This window comes from Cygnus atratus, chromosome 13, assembly GCF_013377495.2.
Source record: "Cygnus atratus isolate AKBS03 ecotype Queensland, Australia chromosome 13, CAtr_DNAZoo_HiC_assembly, whole genome shotgun sequence".
In the NCBI taxonomy this organism is placed as follows: domain Eukaryota; kingdom Metazoa; phylum Chordata; class Aves; order Anseriformes; family Anatidae; genus Cygnus; species Cygnus atratus.
The window spans coordinates 19669670-19690427 of record NC_066374.1 but is presented as its reverse complement, the minus strand read 5'-3'; the positions used below and the strand labels follow the sequence as shown (position 1 = coordinate 19690427).

The following is a 20758-nucleotide window of genomic DNA, read 5'->3' as shown; positions in this document are numbered from 1 at the left end:
AGGTAGCTGTGTTTACAGCTTTAAGTAACTGCAGAACTGAACAGATGAAGCAAAATGTTTAAAATGGTGCCAAGATTTACGAGATGGGAAATGCAAGTTTCTACAGGAGCTGCATATGCTGAGATTCTGAAATTCAGGTTAAGTACCTGGATAACCAAGTGCGGTTCTTCCTCGTGGGACATATTCGGTCTTGAAGTGGAACGTGAAGTTGAATCCCTTTTTACAGTAACGTTTTCCCCTCCAGAAGAAACATTATATTTATCAATCTTCTTTATTTTCAGGGGAAGAAGCGTTGTTTCAAAGAACAGAAAAAATCCAAAGCAATAGCTATTGTACGTACAGACAGCTCTGCCACAAGAGGAACATAAATATTGCACAGCACCTTGCTCACCTAAGCCTCCTCTGTTCAGGGAGGAATCCCTAACTCACAGCGAGGAATAAATACCCAGGTACTTCTAAAAGCTTTTCTTTAATCTTCAAATGAGGGCTGGCGGAGGACCAGCTAGCGAAGCGCACCCTGAGCACGGCTGACCTACTTGGTCCCATACAACACATTTCCAGACATCAAACACGCCACGCCGTGCTGCATGCAGACAGGGAAGTCAGCGTCCCGAGCCAACGAAACCTCCTTCGGTTACAGCACCAAAGCTCAGGCCCTTCCAGTGCCTGACCCACGTAATACCCATCCTGAACTAACCTAGGGAACAGCGTGGGATGGCAGACACACAAAGCTGCTACGGCCGGCGCAATACAAACACAATCCAAACCTTGAACTTTTTTTTTAAAACTTGACTGAGAGGAAGCAATCATTCAGATTATTAAAAACAACAGCAACAACCCCATTTCCAGGAAAGGCTCTCTACCACGAGACCGGTCAGATCGGTCAGCTGTTGTCTAATCCAACAGAAGTGAAGGAAAATCAGGACTTCACAAAAGTAATAACAAGCAGGTTTCTGTAGGCACTAAGGAGAGCATAGGCTGGTTTTCCACTAGCTCTGATTCAATCTGCTTCTGGAAATCAGAAATGTTCTTGACGCAACCTATCGATGGATTGATACAAACAAGCTTTTTGAATTTAAGAACTCTTACAAAATATGTCTTCAAACCCAAGAACAATGATACAGTGAAAACAAAGCATTTTTACAATTTTAAGATTATGCAACCTTCAAGCAAAGAAAAAGTTTTTTGATACACAAACTGAAGGCCTACTTGCACAACTGAAGGCTTACTTGCACAATATGAGAAGAGGCTCAGGATGTAATGCTTTAGCTGCCCAGCAGATCAAATTAAAACAGGTGTTAATATAAATAAATAATAAATAATAAAATAAAACAGATGTTAATAATGTTAACAGATGTTAGTGTAATCTGTTAAAACAGATTATACTTAAACCAAGGGCTAAAAACACACCAATAAATTACTTAAATTACCACATCTGAGCAGTCTCATGGTAACAGAATGTGTGCATTTTTTTTAGCTCACAGAAAATGCAAGACAAAATGCAAGTATGAGATCATAAGCAAGTCTTAAACAACACTTCACCCAGCATTCGTGACAGGCCAGGAGCATGCATAAAATGATCTAACACAGTTCACCTGATGCATGGCAATACACTAAAGTCATCTGCTTCTGTACCTGGATTTATTGGTTGAGCTGCAACAAGTTTGGAGGTGCAATCAAATACTGATTTTTTTTTATATAGATATTTGCAAATCTATGGGAATATTAAAAGGCTGTCTTTATTCCTTCAACTAACTGTGGTATGATCATCCTAATTGAAGTTATATATTAAGGGCACACGACACTGCCCCTCATTTGGAAGACTAAGACCTCACAAAGCAGAACTGAGACCAACTGATCCCCATTAAAGAGGTATCAATGTTGAAGATATTTACTAGAAGATTTTAAACAGTTGAGAAAAATGCTTATAAATTGAGATGAAGCATGTATTTCACTGGTTAGACTGTTTTCTCCCAAAATACACATTCAACTCCAGAAGACTATAAAGTAATATTAAAAAAGTGACCACGCTATTTTATCACATCTTGTGAAAAAAATCCATTTGCTCACAAGGCACTTAACTTTTCACCAAAGATTTGTTTTGTATTTAATGATGTATTTGCTATCACACACTATTCTACGTTGATTTGACTCAACACAAAAATGCAATTTCACCCTGTTGTAAGCTACATGGCAGCCAACATCACAAACGCAATCAAAAGTTTTTCAAAGGATAGGGCTAATTAATGACTACGTGATGGTTGTGCAGGATGGATGGATAGCCATTCTGATAAATATTAACAAATGCGCTCTTCTAACTTGCAAATAGTGATACATGAATTCACATACATGACTTAAAGATCAGACCTCCACCCTTGCAACAGGCACTTTTGCATTATAAGCAGAAGTTCTTTTTAGAAAAACGTGATTATGGCCTTCAGGACATACTTCAATTCTTTACAAAATTAAAAAACTGCTTTGCATCTTTACATTAAAAAGGTGATTTTTTTCCCCCCCCCATAAGTATTTTATACAGGAGCTGCTTATTCTCTTTCCACATAAAATACACTGTTTAGCCAACAGCTTCGAAAACTTGTCTTTACTTCTGGCTTTTTTTTTTTTTTTTTTTTAAGAAAGCAATTGCCATGGTTTAGTAAGGGCCTTACTGTTTTGTAAGAGAGAATATAATTCACAGGAACCTTCATTAAAAAAATAAGCAAGTTGTGGAGTTCTTGGTCTCAATAAAAAAACATGCACATCGTACTGATGGCAGTTTTCTGCCTTTTTTTTTTTTTTTTAACAGACAGATCAATTCCATGACTTGATCTATTCCATGACCAAACAGCTCAATTTCATGAGCTCCAACTAAACTCAATGTATCTAAGTAATGCCATCCAGTTGGTCACTTATCAGTAAGAACCACTCATTTGAACTGTTTTCTATACAGGAAATGCCTTTTGCTAAAAACAGAATTTACTTTCTTTATACAAAGGCCAATTATGCAAGTCTCATTAAGACAAAAATTCCATCTGGGGGAAGGAGTGTGAGATTAATGCCAAAATAAAGATAAGGTTGCTACATTATAAAATCAATAACGCTTATGTGGAAATACTGAGCCTCTTCTTACCTCAAGAACTCTATCAGTTCTTCCTTCCCTAACTCATTTTTTCTTTGATAATGTTACCCAGTAATTTCTATAAAAAAAAGAAAAGGGGGGGGGGGGGGGGGAACCAAAGAAGGAAAAAAAAAGTCCTCAGCCCCTAAGCCTAAAAGTCTATCCAATACTTGTACATTGTTTCACCTTAAAATGACTTACAGGAAAAAAAAAATGCCTCATAAAATCTGGGAGAATAGTAAATGATGTCTAATTACCGTTGTCACTCTCCTGTCTTGAAATCGCTCCTGCTGATGAATGGTACACGGTCAGTGCCTGCTGTAGTATGAACAAGGTGCTGTACTGTCCTTCAGTCTTCTTTCTGTAGACAAGAAAAAATGTAATAGTAATTTTCTTTTTAGCAACTGGCAAGCACAAAGTCTTAAGGAGAGAAAAGAAAACCATGCAGAAAACAAGGTTGAACAAAAGAGCAAAAGCTATCAGCGAACAGCCAATGATCAACTCCACTATATTCTGCAAATAAAACTCAAGGAAGACTCCGCTGTGAAAGAACCAAAAGACCTTTCACAGCCTTTCTGTGTACAGAATGCAAAACCTGACAACTGTGTAAACATATTGCACATACATTTAATGCCATATTAGCCAAAGACACTCCACTGCTTACACTATGATCTAATCCGTGAGAAGGAACTTGAATGCAACGATGATGCTTCCCGTATGAAGCGCGTTCTGTGGCCAGTGAGTGTATTTACTTAGGTGTTTGCTCAATGCTCTGTTCCTCTATATGACAATAATGGGGGCGGGGGAGAGAGTCAATTTCCAAACAGTATGCAGATTTGTCCAAATTGAAATTACCAGGAACATATTTACCCTCTGATAGGGTACACTGAAAACTGATTAATTGTACAATCCGGAAAATACGGTCACAGTTTACTGTTACGGTGCAGCACGGCTTTATTCTAGAAACCGTTCCACTAAAGTTGCGCCACCAGGAGCAGGTAATGACTGGATGGCTTCAGCAGTCACCAACGCCATTCAAGATTTTACACTTAATGGTGTAAAAATCATCAGCTCTCTCGTGGCACTGGGTTGAGTACCAAACTCCAGTTCCTAAACCGTTTGCCCACTGAGGAACGTGAATTGCACCGTTTTGGGTCTCCAAATTTAGTGAGTCTGACAAATATTTGTCAGTTCACGGTATGTTTTTTCTAAAGCTGTGGCACAGGCCTGTGTGTCCTGCAGCTTTACCAGACTTCAGTAAGAAATCAGTGCCCCCGGAGCTCATTGAAGTAGTTCAGACTACGCTGGCTAACTTTGCACCGAGCCAGCCACGGCTCCCGCAGCTTCCTCCTGCAAACACAGCAGATCCATTGTCGCTCCCACCAGAAAGGTGATACTGTCGCGAAGCCGCAGATGTTGCCCAAGTCGCAGCCTCATCGTGTCCTCCTGAACTACTTTTAACGAGACATGGACGAAAAGATATAAAGCATCGGGCCCCGGTGCTGGAAAGTGAATCCTGCGCAAACGGAGGCATTTTTGCACATCAATCAAGATATTCGGAACAATAGCAGATTTACATTAAGATTGAAACGGACTAAGGGCGCTGAGCCAGTGGTCTGTCTTTGCTGGTCAATACACAGAAAGGATTGTGTTAGCACCACTGAAAGAATAAATTATCGCTGCTTTTACAATAAGCTCTTCAAGAATGCAATAAAGGGTTCAGTGTGCGCTCCTCACTCAGGAATCCAAAACTTTTCAGTTAAGGTCTGGCTTGCAGCAAAGATAACAGCTGAAAACTAACCATCTTGACCTTGGTAAGCTTCATGACAACTTGCTAAAAACAGGTGAAAAAATGAAAAGGTTACTTCTCCGGTATTCACCAGCCTTGAAACTGGAGCAGCGAGCAACCACAATTTTGAATACCAATAGTTCAGGCTGGATCATTTTGAGACGTACCAAAGTTAGAAGCGAGAAATACTATTTTTTACCTCTACTCTCTTGACCGTTGCAGTACAGCTAACGGTGGGGTTTTCTCATCTGCTTTCAGAGGTAAATTTAAAATTCTTCTCTGTCCACATAAAATGATGACAGGCAAACAAGACAATATATAACTAAGGAAAGCATTCTTACAGTACTCTGCATCAAAGTCGTGAAATATTGTAGGAATGCCTTCCCAGCTGTGTATTTTCTTAAAAGCCACAAGTGCACTTCTACGGTTTGACGAGAAGTCTTCAAAGCGGGAGAAATGGCAGGTCATCAAATAAAAGCCCTGGCTTCAGTCTTCCAACCTTGAATGCGCATTTAAATTTGCGTGAAGTTCATCCGAAGGGATTCCAAACCATTTTTAATAGTGGGTGTACAAATGGGTCTTCAAATACCTACACAGCCCCAGCGTACCAGACTCCGGGGGGTGCCAAGGTCAGGCGCTCTCGCGAGCACAGCACTAGAATTTTTACTGTCTGCACAGTACACATGAAATCCTCTTTTTAAGGACCCACCAAACCTTTTCTAAAAATAAATATAAAAGATGAAAGAGCGCTGGTATGGGTGTGACAGCCCACACTGTCAACTCGATGCAAATGCTAGCCTCCGAAAAACACCCAAACAAAAGACCGTTAAAAGTGTTATATAGAGCATTTATATTCAACTTTGTTGCAAATTTGGTTTCTGTACAACATCAAAGAAAGATGCAGTTTGTGATCAAGGGCTGTGGCAGGAAACAGATTTGTGTAGGCAAAGTTATCTTTATTCTCTCTAAAGGTGAACACGCCAGGAATTACGGGTTTAAACCATTCGATTCTTCAAAACTGTTGGCATCTAAAACACTCCAGTGAAATTAACTAGGGAACTTCACAAACACAAATAAGCGATCCTTACATAACGGGAATGAAAACAGCTCGTAGTATGTATCTGTGCAGATAAAGAACCCGAGAAGTTGAAATTAAGCAGCGCTCTGACAACGAAATGGAATAATTACAGTTAAGGCCAAGTTTTTCAACAACCCGGTGCAGCAGCACCGAGCCTACAAGTGAACGAACGACTTGTAATAGCTTGCTCCAGGAGACGTCTAAGACAGTCAACACAATTTCTGTTTATTCAGGGGCTGCTGCGTTAAAAATCACAAGCTCCGATCCAATGAACGGTAGATTGCTTTCAACTCAGCTGTACGGAATATGAGATTTGATTCTAGCTAACAATAAATTATTCCCAGACAACAACAGCATTCCAAAACTTTCAGGGATTTGGAACACGGTAAGGTACCAAGACCTAAACGAGAGGACGGCGTAATAGCTGGCTGGTTTTCAGCACGCATGATTACACACAGTCTTGAGAAGTCAACATCTTTCCTATTCTACCACCTTATCCTTTTTCACGTACAAATTACATAAAACAGGAAAAAGGAATGCAAGCGTGGGAAGCCACCCGGATTTTGCTTTTTGCTCACAAAGATACCGCACAAGACACAGAGTACTCCCTTTCATGCTGGCTATTAACTCCAAGGACAATTTACTGGCTTAAAATACAGAGAGGATGCTTCCTTGGTTAAAATACTAATCTGAGTCTCAGGAAATCTAGATTCAATTCCCTGCCTCACCACATACTTCCTGTGTGACCTTGGGCCATAAATATTTCTGTGCCTCAGTCTTTCCATCTGTGACTGAGATAGTATTTCCCTATCAGACCAGGTTTTGTAGTGATAAATAAATTAAAGATGCAGTAGGAATCACAGGTGATAGGCGCGTAGCTATCGGCACGCCAGCAGGCACAGCGGACCATCCAAGAACTTGGCTGCAGTGGCACTGCGTCCATGCTCACAACTAGGCACCAGGTGAAGCACGGGATGACTGACAACGCTGAAAACCTCACCGCCACGGGACAGAGCAGAGACAAATTATTCCAAAAATAGATAGAAACTGAAACTTAATATAGCCCCAGCTACCAAAGTACGTACGTACGTTAGCCCTGCAGAAAACTTCCATCGCTCCAACAAGAGGTCTGAGCAGCAAGTTTTAAACACAAGGCACAAAAGCGAGGGATCAGCTGGGGAAGGAAGCAAATCCACCTGCCAGCGAGGCGTTAGGGCTCGGCAAAATGAGATTTCACGGCGTGCTGCTCATGGAGAGGGGCTGCTAGGGCTGGGGGCTGCAAACCCCTAGAGACTCCCCCAGTCAGAAGGCGACCGTGTAGGGCCGCAGCCAGGAGCCCCGTGCAGGAGGCAGTAAATGGGGCGAGCTGAGAAGCAGCCGCAGCGGGGTCCCCCAGCTCCACCGTGCCCCAAGGAGGGTCGGGGGGCAGCCGGGCCCCCCCAGGCCGCGCTGACCTCCCCCTGCCCGAGCCCGGCAGGAGCTGGGGGGAGGCGTCTGGAGCCGGCTCGCTCAAGGGGAACAGGCAGCGCAGGCAGAAGGCGACGTGGCATTCGCAGGCAGCGGCTCCGGCGGCCGAGCGGGGAGAACGGCGGGGGGGCGGCGGGGGGGGGGGGGGGGGGGGAAACGGCCTCGGCTCGCGGCCCCCTCAGCCCCCGGGAAGGACCCGGGGCACACGGGGAGGGGGCGCGATGGGGCGGGGCGGGAGGGGGGGGGGGGGGCTGCGGGCCGGGGGCGCTGAGCGAGGAGGGAAGGGAGAGCGCGGGGAGCCGGGAGCCCACCCCAACACACCGCGCCCCACCCGGGGGGCACCGGGGCTGCCAGGGAACAGCGCCACCGCCACTCCGGAGCCCCCCGCAGCCCAGCCCCGGCCCCATCCCGGCCCCCAGGCTCCCGCTGCCCCGCACCGCAGCCGCCCCGGGCGGGGAGCCGCCGCCGCCGCCGCCACTCTCCCCCATCCCATCCCGTTCCGTCCCGTCCCGTCCCAGCCCCGCCGCCCCCGCCCAGGCAGCCGCCGGCCCGGAGCCCAGCCAGGAGCCCCGGAGCCGCGGGCCCCGCGGCAGCACTGACCGTGCGCGGCGCCGCTGCCCCCGCCTCAGGCGCGCCGCTGCCGCCCGCCAACGGAGCGCTCCGCCATGATGGAATGCGGCCGCTGCGCCTGCGCCGCCGGCCGGCCGGACAGGGCAGGGGCGGGAGCGGCAGCGGAGCGGGGCGGGCGGGCGCGGCAACCCACGGCCCGGCCGAGCGGAGGTCCGCGGCCGCCCGCTGCCTCCCAAAAGCGGCGCGGGGGGGCGGCGGCGGCTGCGCGCAGGTGGCCGCGGCCCTCAGCGAGGGGGGGGGGGGGGGAGGGCGAGGCCTGCGGGGGGACAGGAGGGGAGCGGGCTGCCCCCGGGAGGGGAGCCTGGGTGGGGATGGGGTTGGGACAGGGATCGGGATGGGGTTAGGGATGGGGAAGGGGTTGGGGGTGGGGAAGGGGTTGGGGAATGGAGATGGGATGGGGATGGGGTTGGGGATTCGATAGGGTTGGGGATGGGGATGGGGTTGGGGATGGGGCTTCACACCTCACACCCCCCGTGCTGCAAAGCGGACGGGCCACATGCAGCACCGAAGCCTCGACCTGCAGCGTTTTAATCCCCTTTGGCGTTTTAAAGCCGAACCAAAGGTCAAGGAACACTTGGGCGCAGCCTGGGCTCGGTGTCTGCGCGGGTGCTAAATAAATTTGTTGGCCAGGTTCTTACAAGAGCCCCAAGTAAACCACCAGTCATGCCAGCTTTGAAGAAAAGTTAAGCTCAAGGCTTAGATGCAAATTATATAACAGACAAAAAAACGCCTTTCAAAATGAGCTGCCACGTACTTACCCCTGGGTGGATCTTAGATACGTTTTTAATGAGTATAGGAAGTTTTGTAATGAATCGAAGAAATTGTTCCTTTATGCCAGAGAATTTCTCTCTTGAGACTAGTGGAAGTGGTTAATGTGACATACTGGACAGCCCGTGCTGAACAGGACCAAAATAAACTCCTATCCATCTTGTAAATAAGCAAGCAGTGTTAAGGGAGGCCGGAGGTGGTGGCTTCTGCTCATTTTCCAGATAACTAATAACTTGTATTGTTAAATAAATGCCACAAAACAACATAACTTCACAATTAATTCTACTGAAAATAGTGAGTATGTTCTCTGCAAATAAAGCAAGCAAAGTACAGATCAAATCATCATCAGGTTGTGTCGTGTGGTGGACACTTGCTGCAGTGTTATCCCTTCTCTTCTGTTGCATTTGATCTTCAGTAAAACTTCACTAAAGGTTTTGAATGAAGCTCCTTTACATTCATTTGGGGGAGAAGAGGGGTCAATTGTGCTGTAAGCAGCACTGAAAGCAGGTATCTTGCAGAGTAACTCTGTGGGCACATTAAAAGATGCCTCTTGCAAGGAGCCCGTTACCTTTTCATTGCGGTCTGTGCCCTCACCCCTGTTTATTTGAGCTCAGAAGATATATGAGAGCTTCTTTATCTGAGCAGCTCATTGCACTATCCTTTTTGGTCTGAAAAGCAAAATTTGGTAGCTGGGTCAATGGCCAATTCCAGGTGGAGAAGAGGGGCAACCTTTTCCTCCTGACAAGATAATTGGCAAAAGCTCTGTCATGGTCTATGCCCTGAATTTTCTTCTTCTTTCTACTGCTTCCAAAAGTTTTAATGCTCACATGTGACCACTGGCCTGATTCTGGTACAGAAAAGGAGCAGTGCTTTTGCCCTGTGGAATAGTGTGGATCAGCACATCGCAAGATTTATTGTGGTCAAAGATACATTTATAATTATTTATGCCCATTAAATAGATTGAAATCTCCAGAAAAAGATTCAGCGGAAAAATAAGCTGCTGCTCTAAGTCATGTCTTACTTTCATCACTAATATTCAGCTTGATTTCACAAATAATTCTGAAATGAGATTCTTTAATTCCAACTCAGTTTTAAGGCTTGTGAACACTTCAGATATGGTAGAAGATAAGTCTAGCACAGGAGTCAGTGAATACAGACCTGCTTTCTGCATTGTTGTGCTCTGGGAACAAAAGAAAGGTTGGTTAATCATTTCACCTTTGAGAGAATTCCTGGAATCTTCAGCACTCCATCTCAGGAATCTTATAACTCCACAGGCTCTAGCTAATCTGCAGTGAAGCGTATCTAGTGCCCCGGGGATTTCATTTCTGAAGTGAAATATTTGTACTTTGGGGAGATCTCTGAAAGAGACCCATCAGGATGTGATTTGGAAGTTCGAATTCGAGGCAGTAATTCAAGGACTATTTTGAATTTGCAGGCTCAGTATTTATTCGTTGCCAGCTAAACCTTAGAAGTTATGACTACTGGTGTTGTGTGATATACGGAGGTCTGATTCCCCATCACGAGCATACTATGTCTGATATCCAGAATAAAGAAGGTTTTTGGGGGTGAATGCTGAGCATTCTTTGCACTGAAGGCTATTGGACCTCCCAGCTTTGATTATTACAAGAATTCCTTTGTAGGTAATAATGCAGTATTTAAGCACTCAGAAAAATCCTTTTCCCTTCCTTCCTGCCTTTCATTAAAATCATTTTTCTCCCTTAATTTTCCCTTCTAAATATATTTTTTGTAATAGCAAGGTATTCACTGGCAATTCCAGCAAATAGGATGTCTGGTGGAAAAGCATACAGAAACCGTAGCCAGTTGCTAGTGAGACTTAGGATGAAAGATCTAAAAACTGCCCACATTCCACAAGCTCCAGGGCTCCTTTAAAACTGAAATTGCTTCAAGTACGAGAACTATTCCCACACCGCAGAAAATAAATGACTGAATGTTTGCTGCCTACATCCGACATTCAGATTGCTATGGGATGACAGTAAAGGAAAATTCTTTTCAGCTGAAACTAGAAACTATATGGCCAGTCGGCGAGGCTGAAGGCATGCAGGCTGTTCCAGATGGCAAAGCTGTACAGAAGAAATATTTGGCATGGGTAGGAGAGTGACCAAACTGCCTGGAAAGAAGGCCATGGTTAGATGGGTCAAAAATTACAGGACAGAATGGATCGAGTCAAGGGGAGGGAGATTGAACTATATTTTGAAATTCCTGGAGAGCCATAAGAACTGTGCAAGGACAGTGGCGATGCCACCTTTCACACACAAAGGCAACCAGTGCTCATCTCGAGTCACTAGGGGATTAGAAAAAGCTGGAATTTGAGGAAATGATTGCCCAGGCAGTCCTTTCTGTCTAGAGAAGAAGGTAGAGAGGCACAGACACTAATGCTGCTGGGTCTGGGGTAGATCCGGGCCTGGGAAGAAGGAATTAAAAATAGCAGAATCATCAGAATATCAGAAGATCAGAAAACATTCGGAGGAAGAAAAAGGAAAGAGAAAAGAAACAGCCAGAATGAGAAGTGGAAATGAGTCAGGAGGGAGGGAAGAGAGCACAAATGGGAAGAAATCTGGGCTTATAAAGGAAGGGCAGTCTCTGGAATGGAAAAGGAGAGTTAGAGTCGGTCTTAACAAAACAATGGTGAGAAGCAGTGCCAAGAACATGCCCATTCTTCCATTAGAAAATTTGGAATTGTAATTTATTTTTTCTTTGCTAATTCGGTTGCTGTAGGTGAGCTAAGAAACAAACAAACAAAAAAAGTGGGGGAAGAAAGTAAAGAAATGGAAAAGGGAAGCCTTCAACAAGAAAGGGGAGAAAAGGTAGGTAAGAGGAATCTTACAATTACAATGTATTCCGTACTGCACATCAGGAAGGTTTGGGGGGCCTGTTGAGAGGTTACCAAGAGGCCTGGGTAACAAAAAACTCTGCTTGCAGTCGGGTACAGTAAATACCCGGATACACACACACACACACACACACACACAAACACAAAAAAAAACAACTCCAAGCCAACAACTCACTTATCATGATGATTAGCAGCTGCTCTGGGTTTCTAGTTCCAGCCCATAATAAAAACTTCTTTTTTCCATACTTGCATGGTAATAATAATTATGACTGCGGTTATTTTAGCTAGTGTCTAGCAAAGCCGCCCATCTCTTGAGTTCGTTAGGACCTGCAAACAAGGTCTTGGAACACATTCACTTCATTTTCTCTTATTATATACAAAATACTGTTGTGTACACTTTCAGGAGGGACCAAGGCAAGGCAACCTGGCAAACAAACTTTTATCAAACAGAACTTTGTTGGAAGCGTGTGTGCTTAGATCCTCAAAAGTAAACAGTGTATAATGGAGCAGGTTTCCAGCCAGTGTGTGTTGGCATGGCTCCATCCACCCCAATGCAATTAGGAGTGTTTTCTCCAGCTGAGGATCTGGTCCATCAAGAGCAAAACAGCACTCTGTGCTGTATATGTGGAAAAAAGCACAATGGGAAAAGCCTGTAGGGCACTGGGAGCAGGAGTTTCCCTTACAGGTAGATGAAACATGCCTCCTGTTCTGCATGCACAGGTGCAGGCATCTCTCTTCCAGAGAATTTGCCATTTCTTTGCCATAGAACCCCAGAAGCAAGTCATCACCAGCAGAGGTGATTTAACATTAACTGACGTGATCTAAACAAATAGGAGATACCATCAGAGGCTCTGAATTATTCCAGCACTCCACTCCATGCTCTGTACGTACGTCCACTCTATCATTACCAAATAATGCCATTTTGAGTGAAGAAATCAAGCTGAGCTTGGAGGTTTTATATATTTATTTATTTATTTTTTCAGTCCAGTACTGTTTGCTGTACTTCCTGCCATTTCAGCGGGCACAGTGATGTGCATGCCTGGTAGAGCTGGAACCAGTGGTCTCCTTATAGAAAAAAAAAAAAAAAAGAAGGCATGTGAAGAAAGGAAAAGACAGGTTCTTGTTATCAGTACGGACTGGCCAGGATCAATTGGCAGAAAAGTCTGGCAGGTGATGCAGATGGACTCTGTATTTTGCTGTTTGTGCTTCTTTCTCCAAGCAGAACATAGAAACTCCCTCATGGTCCCTTCCCCACCACTGCAGACCAGAAACATCTTGCAGAGAAGTTCTCCAGAAAACTCACACATGAAGTCCTAGAATATTATTTTTATATCAACATTGCTATTGTTACAAAGTCAAAGATAAAGGTGCAAAACAAAAAGCAAACCCCTTTGCAACCCACAATAAACATACCATGCATTTATGGGTGTTTTAAGTGGAAAGGAATGAAGTTCAGCGCCTGGGTAATTTGCACTTTGCACAGAACATCTGTTTTATGATTCTTTCTCTCACTTATTATATGGAGCAGACTGTGTGTAAACACTGTGTGTCCTGGCCCCAGGCTACACCCTGCATCTTCATTCGTCCCAGTCTTCAGATTTGACCGAGTTCCTTGGAAACCAAGCAGGGCCTGCTAGGAGAAGTGAGTTAAACCCTGGCTCCTTGCTGCAGCCCTGCTGCTGACCTCTCCGCATGCGGGGAGGAGAAGCCACGCTCACCCTCGCCACCCTCGCAATCTGCTGGGACTTGGGGAGCGGGGATGGCTGTGAATAATGCCAGCGATGCCTGGGAGTGCAGAAAGGCAGCACGACTCCTCTGAAGCTCGACACAGGCTGCCGGTCAGCCGTGGCCAACTAATTGTGCCCCAGCAGCTTTTGAAATGATGGGGGAAAGCAGCTGAAAGGGCCTCTTCAAAGCCGACCGAGTCCCCGGAGGCTGAAGGTGCAGCACGGTGTTTGTTTGTGAAAGTCGGGCGCGTCTGGCTGCCCGGCCGTGTTCAGCCAAATGGCTGGCTGCGTATATTTAGCAGCAGCTCTGACTCCTCGCTGAACTCAGCCCCTGTAATTAACGCATTCGCTCCTGCTCTTTGCTGCAGGGAGCCAGGAGGACCCAGGGGAAAAACACCATTTGTGAGCAGGCTCAGAGCAGCCGGTCCCGCTGGCCCTGCAGAGCCTCGGAGCAGCGCTTGCAAGCACAGGAGCTGCCTGGCCGAGGGAACCTTGGGCTTTGGGGTGCCAGCCCCGAGCACTGCCATGGCACGGATGCTGTCCTCACGGGAAGCCTGCAGCGGGTGGCTCTCGCTTGCTTCTTTGTCCCCGGTGGGGATGCTGCTGCTTCACAGCACTGCTAGGCGAGGAGCTGGACGCGGACACCTGCCCGGCCTCACCCGCACCTTCCCCACCTTCTGTAGGCTCTCTCTGCTTAGTTCCTCCTCTGATTGTTCAGCCAGGGCCCAGATAGGAATCAAATATCCTGATTCAGTCTAATTCCAAACACTAGTTGTGTTTACCCCTAATTTTATAAATCTTCCCCCAAGTCAAGAGCCAAACCGAAAAAAAAAAACAAAACAGGGAGGCTGAAGAGCGCCGTGCTGCAACAAAGCACTGGCAACAGGCAGGCCCAAGCAAATACAGGGGTAAGTGCACCTAACGTGGCACTTTTACCTTGTGCTTCGGTGCAAAAGCACACAGCTGAACAAATCCAGCTTCTCCATGTGGGAGGGAGCCGGTGCCAGCCTTGCAGCCCAGTGGCAGCGGGCACGCAGGGGACGCACCGGGCGCTGCGGGGATGGGAAGAGTCAGGCCCGAGGAGCTGGACCGGAGTCATTGCTCCCGGGGTAAATACGCAGGCAGTTCTGCAGCTGACCTGGTAGCAGCGCCAGTGAAGCTAAATCAGGTCTGCTTGCCTGGCCCGACATGAATGTGGTCATATTTCTAAGAAATCCGAGTAGCTGGATCCTCAGAAATGCTCAAAACACCCATAATTTAAACATGTTAGAGCTGGAGGATGCTTGTCCATGCGCTAGCGAGAAAAAGAGCAAGCCAAAATGAATTCAGCACCAATTTTTATAAACTAGACTGGAAAATGTTTTAAGACAACTCAGAAACATGCGTTATTGCTGCTTTGCATTAAGATAAAATTTGCAAGATGCTGAATACAGTAAGGGTCCTGCATTTTTGTCCCGTTTTGTGGGATTTTGAAAGGGCAGGTTTGCTCCGTGGGCCAGGCAGGGCAGAGGCTCATTTCCTGCTGCATGAACCACAGCTGCAAAGGGGCTTTGGAGAGCGAGAAGGTTGCATCAGAGCCAATTTCGGAAGAACAGAGAGGAGGGAGAAGACTAAAAGGAAAGCAAGCAAGCAGAATAAATCCGAATGTAACAAAATTATAGTCTGTATTGAAAATTCAACATTTGGAATTGATTTTTTCCATCAGACAAAAGGCCGAGAGTTTCATTGTTGCAATATTGGCCTCTTTTTAAACTTGTGCTAAATCTCATATCTAGACAAGCTGCAGGTGAAACACCAGGAAGAAAGAACTGATGCAATCCGAAAATATTTTACTGTCAAGTATAATGTGACGCTCTTGCTTTGCTTGCTTTGTTTTCTTGTTTCCTGCTGTGTATTTGGTGCAGGTTTCCTTCGTTCCATCAGGTGGCTCAGGTTCCCTTAATTTTCTGGCTGCCTCCCATTTCTATCTCCCCCTCCCTTCACTTTTAGGGAGCAAAAGCCTGTCTCCCTTGTGGCATAATGTTAGCACCAAAGTTTCAGCTTAATTGCGTGTGCAGGGGAAAAGAGAATTCCGTGTGCAGGGGAAAAGAGTTTTATTTGCATCCCGTAAATGTGCATGAAGCTGGAAATGAACAAAGCTGCAGCACCTTTGTGAAAACAGCTTGCCTGTGATCAGAGCTCCTTCTGCTCCGTTTTAACATGGGCTTTCAATTGTTTCACTCTAGTTCTCCTTTCTCCATTGTCTTTCTTCAGAGCACTATTGCTTTCCTATCTGGCACTTTCCTCACTGTCCCCAAGCAACCTCTTTTACTTGCTCTCTCCTACAATAACCCCATTCCTCATTATTGTTTCCATTCCCTTTTTTTGTTCTTTCGCTTGATCGAGGCCTGGGGGCCCCAGCTCGGTGCTGGGTGCTCCACGTTCAGCCTCAGCACTCAGCCAACACCTCGGAGCTGGAGCGCTGTCCCCCGTGCATCGGCTCGTGCTGTGTGCCATCGCAGGAGAGGCTCGCCATGCTCTCCGACGAGCATTGTATATCTGCTTTGCAGGAGCAGACGTAATCTATCAAAGTGCAGAGCAGCAATGAATCAGGTCTTTGATGCAAATAAGAAGCAGCCACATGGCACGAAGCATTTGGGAGCACTTCAGGCTAAAAAGGAAAAAAAAAAAAAAAAAGAAAAAACAGAAAAAGAAAAAGATGCAGCTGTGAAGAATACAAATATTGGCTCCTCTAGGAACCCTCCATATTGTATCCATTATTACAATCTACTTATTTGTTCAGGGCTAATGCTCTCCATTTTAAGATTGTCATGGATCTGCTTTCCCATCCTCAGGGAAGGTCTATGTGGCAGTCATCTGCAGGAGGTGGCTGCAGAAGGAGCCCTTCTCCCCTTGTCTGGCTGGAAGAGCTGATTGCTGTGTGAGAGAACCTGCTATTAAAATGAATAAGGACCCTTTTGTGCATGAGAAAGAAGAAAAAAAAATTGGCTTGTTCCCACCTTTCCCATCTCCTCTTGCTATGAAAAAAATCTGAGCTGCCTTTCTCACTGCAGCTATTGTGAGTGCCTTGTAATGGAGCCTGCTGGAGGTGCGGACTGTTATAGCCCTTATGAAAGCTTCTCTGCACAAATGTGAAGTGCTGGCTTTGCTTAGTTCCCTGTACATTTGGTGCTCTGGCAAGGGCTGCCCACATGGCTCTGCAGGCTGTAAGCAAGGCCCCGAGCAGCTGAGAACTGAGGTTATCTCCTGCAGCCCAGTGTGGGTTTGCCACTGAGATGCCAGCCAAGAGTTTTCCCATCATCTGTGGGAAAAGCAGAAGGGAGAAGGCAAAGCTCGAAGCTGCAGCCGTGCACGGAGTCGCTGTGGTGCTCAGCGTGCTCGGCCCGCAGGTCCACTCCCGCAGATTCTGGAGAAACATTTCAACCTTTGTGTCCTGCCTGAGAAACAAGCCACCTGAACAATGCTTTGGCAAAATAAAGGGATTATTAAGGAGCAGTGTGAGGGTGCCAGCGGGGATGGACACGGCTGGGAGCAGCCTGGTGCCCTGGGGTGTCACCGCTTCACGTCCTCGTTCACACGCTGGGAACAGCAGTCGCTCCCTGCTGACAGGGAAGTGAGCGGCCTGGGCCCGTTAGAGGTTACTCTTTTCTTGCGATATTGGGGGTGAGATAAGCCCCAGCGGCAGCAGAGGACGGTTTTCTGTTAGCGCGGTAAGAGAGGGGCTGATAAGCTGCCAGGAGCTGTGCCAGACCTGCTGCGGCAGAGGTACGGGCCTGCTGAAGGGCCGCGGGTGAGCAGCGCAGCCAGGGCCCGGGGCAGCACCATGGCACCGCCTGAGCTACCAGCAGCAAGTTCTCAGTGGCCTTTTTGTGTAGGATCACAGCATGGCTTGGGCTGGAAGGGAGCTCAGAGCCCACCCAGAGCCACCCCCTGCCAGCACAGCACCTCCCGCCAGCCCCAGCTGTCCAAATCCCATCCTTGGCCTAGGGCGCTGCCAGGGATGGGGCACCCACAGCTCCTCTGGGCAGCCCAGTCCAGTGCCTCACTGCCCTCAGAATGAAGAATTTCCTCCTTATACGCAATTTAAACCTACCCTCTTTTAGTTTAAAACCATTGCCTCCTGTCCTATCACTACATGCCCTTGTAAAAAGTCTCCCTCCATCTTTCCTATAAGCCTCTTTCAAATGCTGAGAGGGCACGGTGAGCTCTCCCCGGAGCCTTTTCTTCTCCAGGCTGAACATCCCCTGCTCTCCCAGCATTTCCTCATATCAGAGCTGCTCCAGCCCTTGGATCACCCTCCTCTGGACCCATGCTAAGACGGTTCAATCTTTGCTCATGTTTATCCTAATAATTTCAAATGCAGCTGAGGGGAAGCCTCCGAAAATTAAATATATGTACCTGTGGCTAACCTGGTATGGCAGGCATCCAAGGAAGGCCACCTGTATCAGAATCCCGAATCCTGACCCAGCCTGAACATGTCCTCAGCACCTATTCCGGCCACCTGGCTAACAACAAAACCACGGAGCGTGAATTTAGGACAAATAAGGGGCTCTCATTCTGCACGGGGTCTGTGGGCAGGAGCCAGCCCCTCTGCTGTGACAATGCACGCCAACCTTACGTGTCTTTAGGAGGAGAAAGCAGCTTTTCGGCATTGCTGCCCGCTGTTCACGTGCTGTGTAGCTGCCTTTTCAGCACCCTCCTCGGATAAGCAGGCTTGTATTTATAGAGAGAGTTCTGTAGCAAAAACAATCATAAAAGCCACGATTATTTAAATATAGATCCCTTCATCTAGGCAGAACCTAAGCTGTGTTTATGCCAGCCGGGACTGTAAAGGCAGCGCTGTTCTGCAGAGTTTTCACACAGAAATAAAGAAGAGCTCCCAAAGTTTATCATAAACTAAAAAGAAACAAGCGAATCCCCCAATTTACAACTTTCTCAAACAGCCCCAAATTTCCTCCCTCTCCTAGCAAGCCCAGGGGCTGTGGCCCAGAAGGATTGTATTGACACGAGCTTTGCAATTGGGATTAGAGACCAGGTAACCTGCACAGATCTCAACTTTCCAGGGAAACCAGGGGTTGAAGCATTTCCATGCCTCTTGCATAATCAAATTAAATTTGGGATTGAAACTTCAGCCGTTGGGCTTCTCTGGTCTGAGTGCTTGATTAATTCTCAACTTTAACATTTTATTATCACAGTTCTTGTTTTTTGGGGAGGGTGGCATGGAGGAGGGGCTGAGCAGCTTCCCCTACTTGCTGCCCAAGGAGTACTGCAGTTAGACAAAGCAAGAGAGATACGTGCGCCAGACCCAGGAGGCTCCTTGCACACAGAGTGGCAACAGCTATGATGTTTTGCTCCTTGACGTCTGCCTTGGTGCAGGAGCAATCTTACAGAGAAACTTGTCCCAGCCTTGATGCCTAATATCTTATATTTCTATGATTTTTCCCTTGCAACGATGTTAACTCTCAAAACTCACTCTAAGAGTCACTTCACCAAAAAACGTGCCCTGCACGACCATGAAGTGTAACCGGCATGTGTCTCTACAGCACTGCTCATTGTTTTAGAAGAATATCCAGTAGCAACACACAGCACAAAACCAAAATACATAACATACTGCAGGTCCGGCCGCTGTGGCAGGGGCCACAAGACCAGGCACCTCTTGCTAGAAGCTGCAGAAGGCGGTGAGATCAGTGCCTTTATATTTATGTCAGCTCAGTGTAACACTGAAAATGTGCAAGGAGCAGGGGTTATTTCATCAGAAGGACTTCCCACCACAGGAGAGTTACTGTACTTCGAAATTTGATTTGGAAGGGTGCTATCGCTGAGCCATCAGTGCCACTTTCTGTTGCTGCTCCTTCCCCTGCACAACGCTGACCCACTACAATCTCCTCTGCTACGGACAGAGATGCCCCAAAAACCCTGGGGCATTTGCTGGACCTTGGAAAACCCCCAGCTCATAGAGTTTCATTTTAGTTTTAATTGCAATGACATCAAACCCTCGCTCAGCTAGATCAGCTTGGTATTAGCAGTGCAATTCAGATCTGAAGAGGTTCCAGGTAGGCTAGGAGATGAAAGTCCCCAGGACGTCAGGACGTGCAGAAGTCCCCCAGGGCCTTGGCAGCCATCCTGCAGTGCCTCTGCTTTATTAGTTCACGTCCCCGAGGTCTGTTTTTCCTACCACAGGATATGATTAACCCTAAGAGGAGTCATCGTGCTGCACCCAAAGCAGAAAACCACCTGAATTCAGTGCAAGGCTGCTGCCCCCTCCAATCCTGCACAGCGCAGGTGAGCGCAGGCAGACTCCATGCATGGATTGCAGCACTTCTTCATGGCAGGTCGGGGCCAGGTCTAAAAAACGGGACCCACCGTCCTCCCGTCAGCACGAGCTCTGCCCTGCCAACCCCTCTGGGATGCTCAGAGGCTCGTGGCTCTCCTTGGCGCAGGGCAGCTGGGGACCATGAGCTCTCCCGCACAGGCAAGGATGCTGCTGACACAGTCAGGAGCTGCAGGGATGCCTGTCCCACCTGAGCACCCAGAAAAGGGAGAGGAGGAATGTGAACCTGCTCAGGAGGCCTGGGAACCCCTGACATAGTAAGTCAGGGTGGTGAAGGACATGGAGGCGGCGGGAGGTGCTGCTGACAGCAGGCAGAGGCACAAGGCCAATTATGGGGAGCTTTCCATTCCATTTTTCTTGAAAAATGATGGTAAAAGGGCTGTAACATTTCTCAGCCCTCACTCACGTAAGCAGTATGTGCTCACCATTCCAGAGGCTTCCTGTTGTGAGTAACATGGAGAGAGAAAAGGTCAGAAAACGGGGACTGCCTCATTTCAGAGAGTTACTCAGAAAGGAAATAGAACCCAGGCTGACTCCTGGGATATGTGCAATTCGTGCATGAGGCATACTATTAAACTGGTTGAGACTTAAATGCAAGAGCAGGGAGCACGAATCGATCCTGGTCCCTTTTCAGGCATGGTGCCAGGCCCAGCCCACCCCCTCAGGAGACCTCTGCTGACCAAGGAACCACTTTTTGGCATTTCCAAGGGGCTGCTGCCACATCTGGTCTGGTCTGCTGAAACCTAAGCACGTCTGCGTGCCGTACCACACATCCTCCCCATTCTGAACCCAGTGACAAGGGCGTAAGATGGCTCTCAGTGGGCTTCCATGCATGGTGGCAGGATCTGGCCCTGGCCAGGAGATGCCAAGAGGCTCTGCGGGGTTTTCCTCCCCCGTGCAGGCAGAGCCAGGCAAGCAGACCCAGGCCCTGAGCTCACATTTTGTACTGAGTGCTGGTTAGTACAAGCAGAATGAGCTGCTTGCGGCATGCACAGCACTGCT

The 20758-nt window shown here is 47.3% G+C and overlaps 1 protein-coding gene across 2 annotated transcripts in view; it reads right to left on the bottom strand.

Annotated features, from left to right (window-relative positions):
• The window catches only part of LOC118245319 (fibronectin type-III domain-containing protein 3a-like), a 45893-nt gene extending 37623 nt beyond the window's left edge, over positions 1-8270 (bottom strand). Inside the window, exons 1-2 of one of the 2 annotated variants that reach the window (XM_035541375.1) lie at positions 8050-8270; positions 3373-3476 (exon numbers count right to left, since the gene is read on the bottom strand). The gene's annotated coding sequence lies outside the window, so the exon portion shown is untranslated. The remainder of the gene's footprint in view (positions 1-3372; positions 3477-8049) is intronic. The other variant, XM_035541374.1, reaches the window with a different exon arrangement.
• Between the last annotated feature and the right edge of the window lie 12488 nt (positions 8271-20758).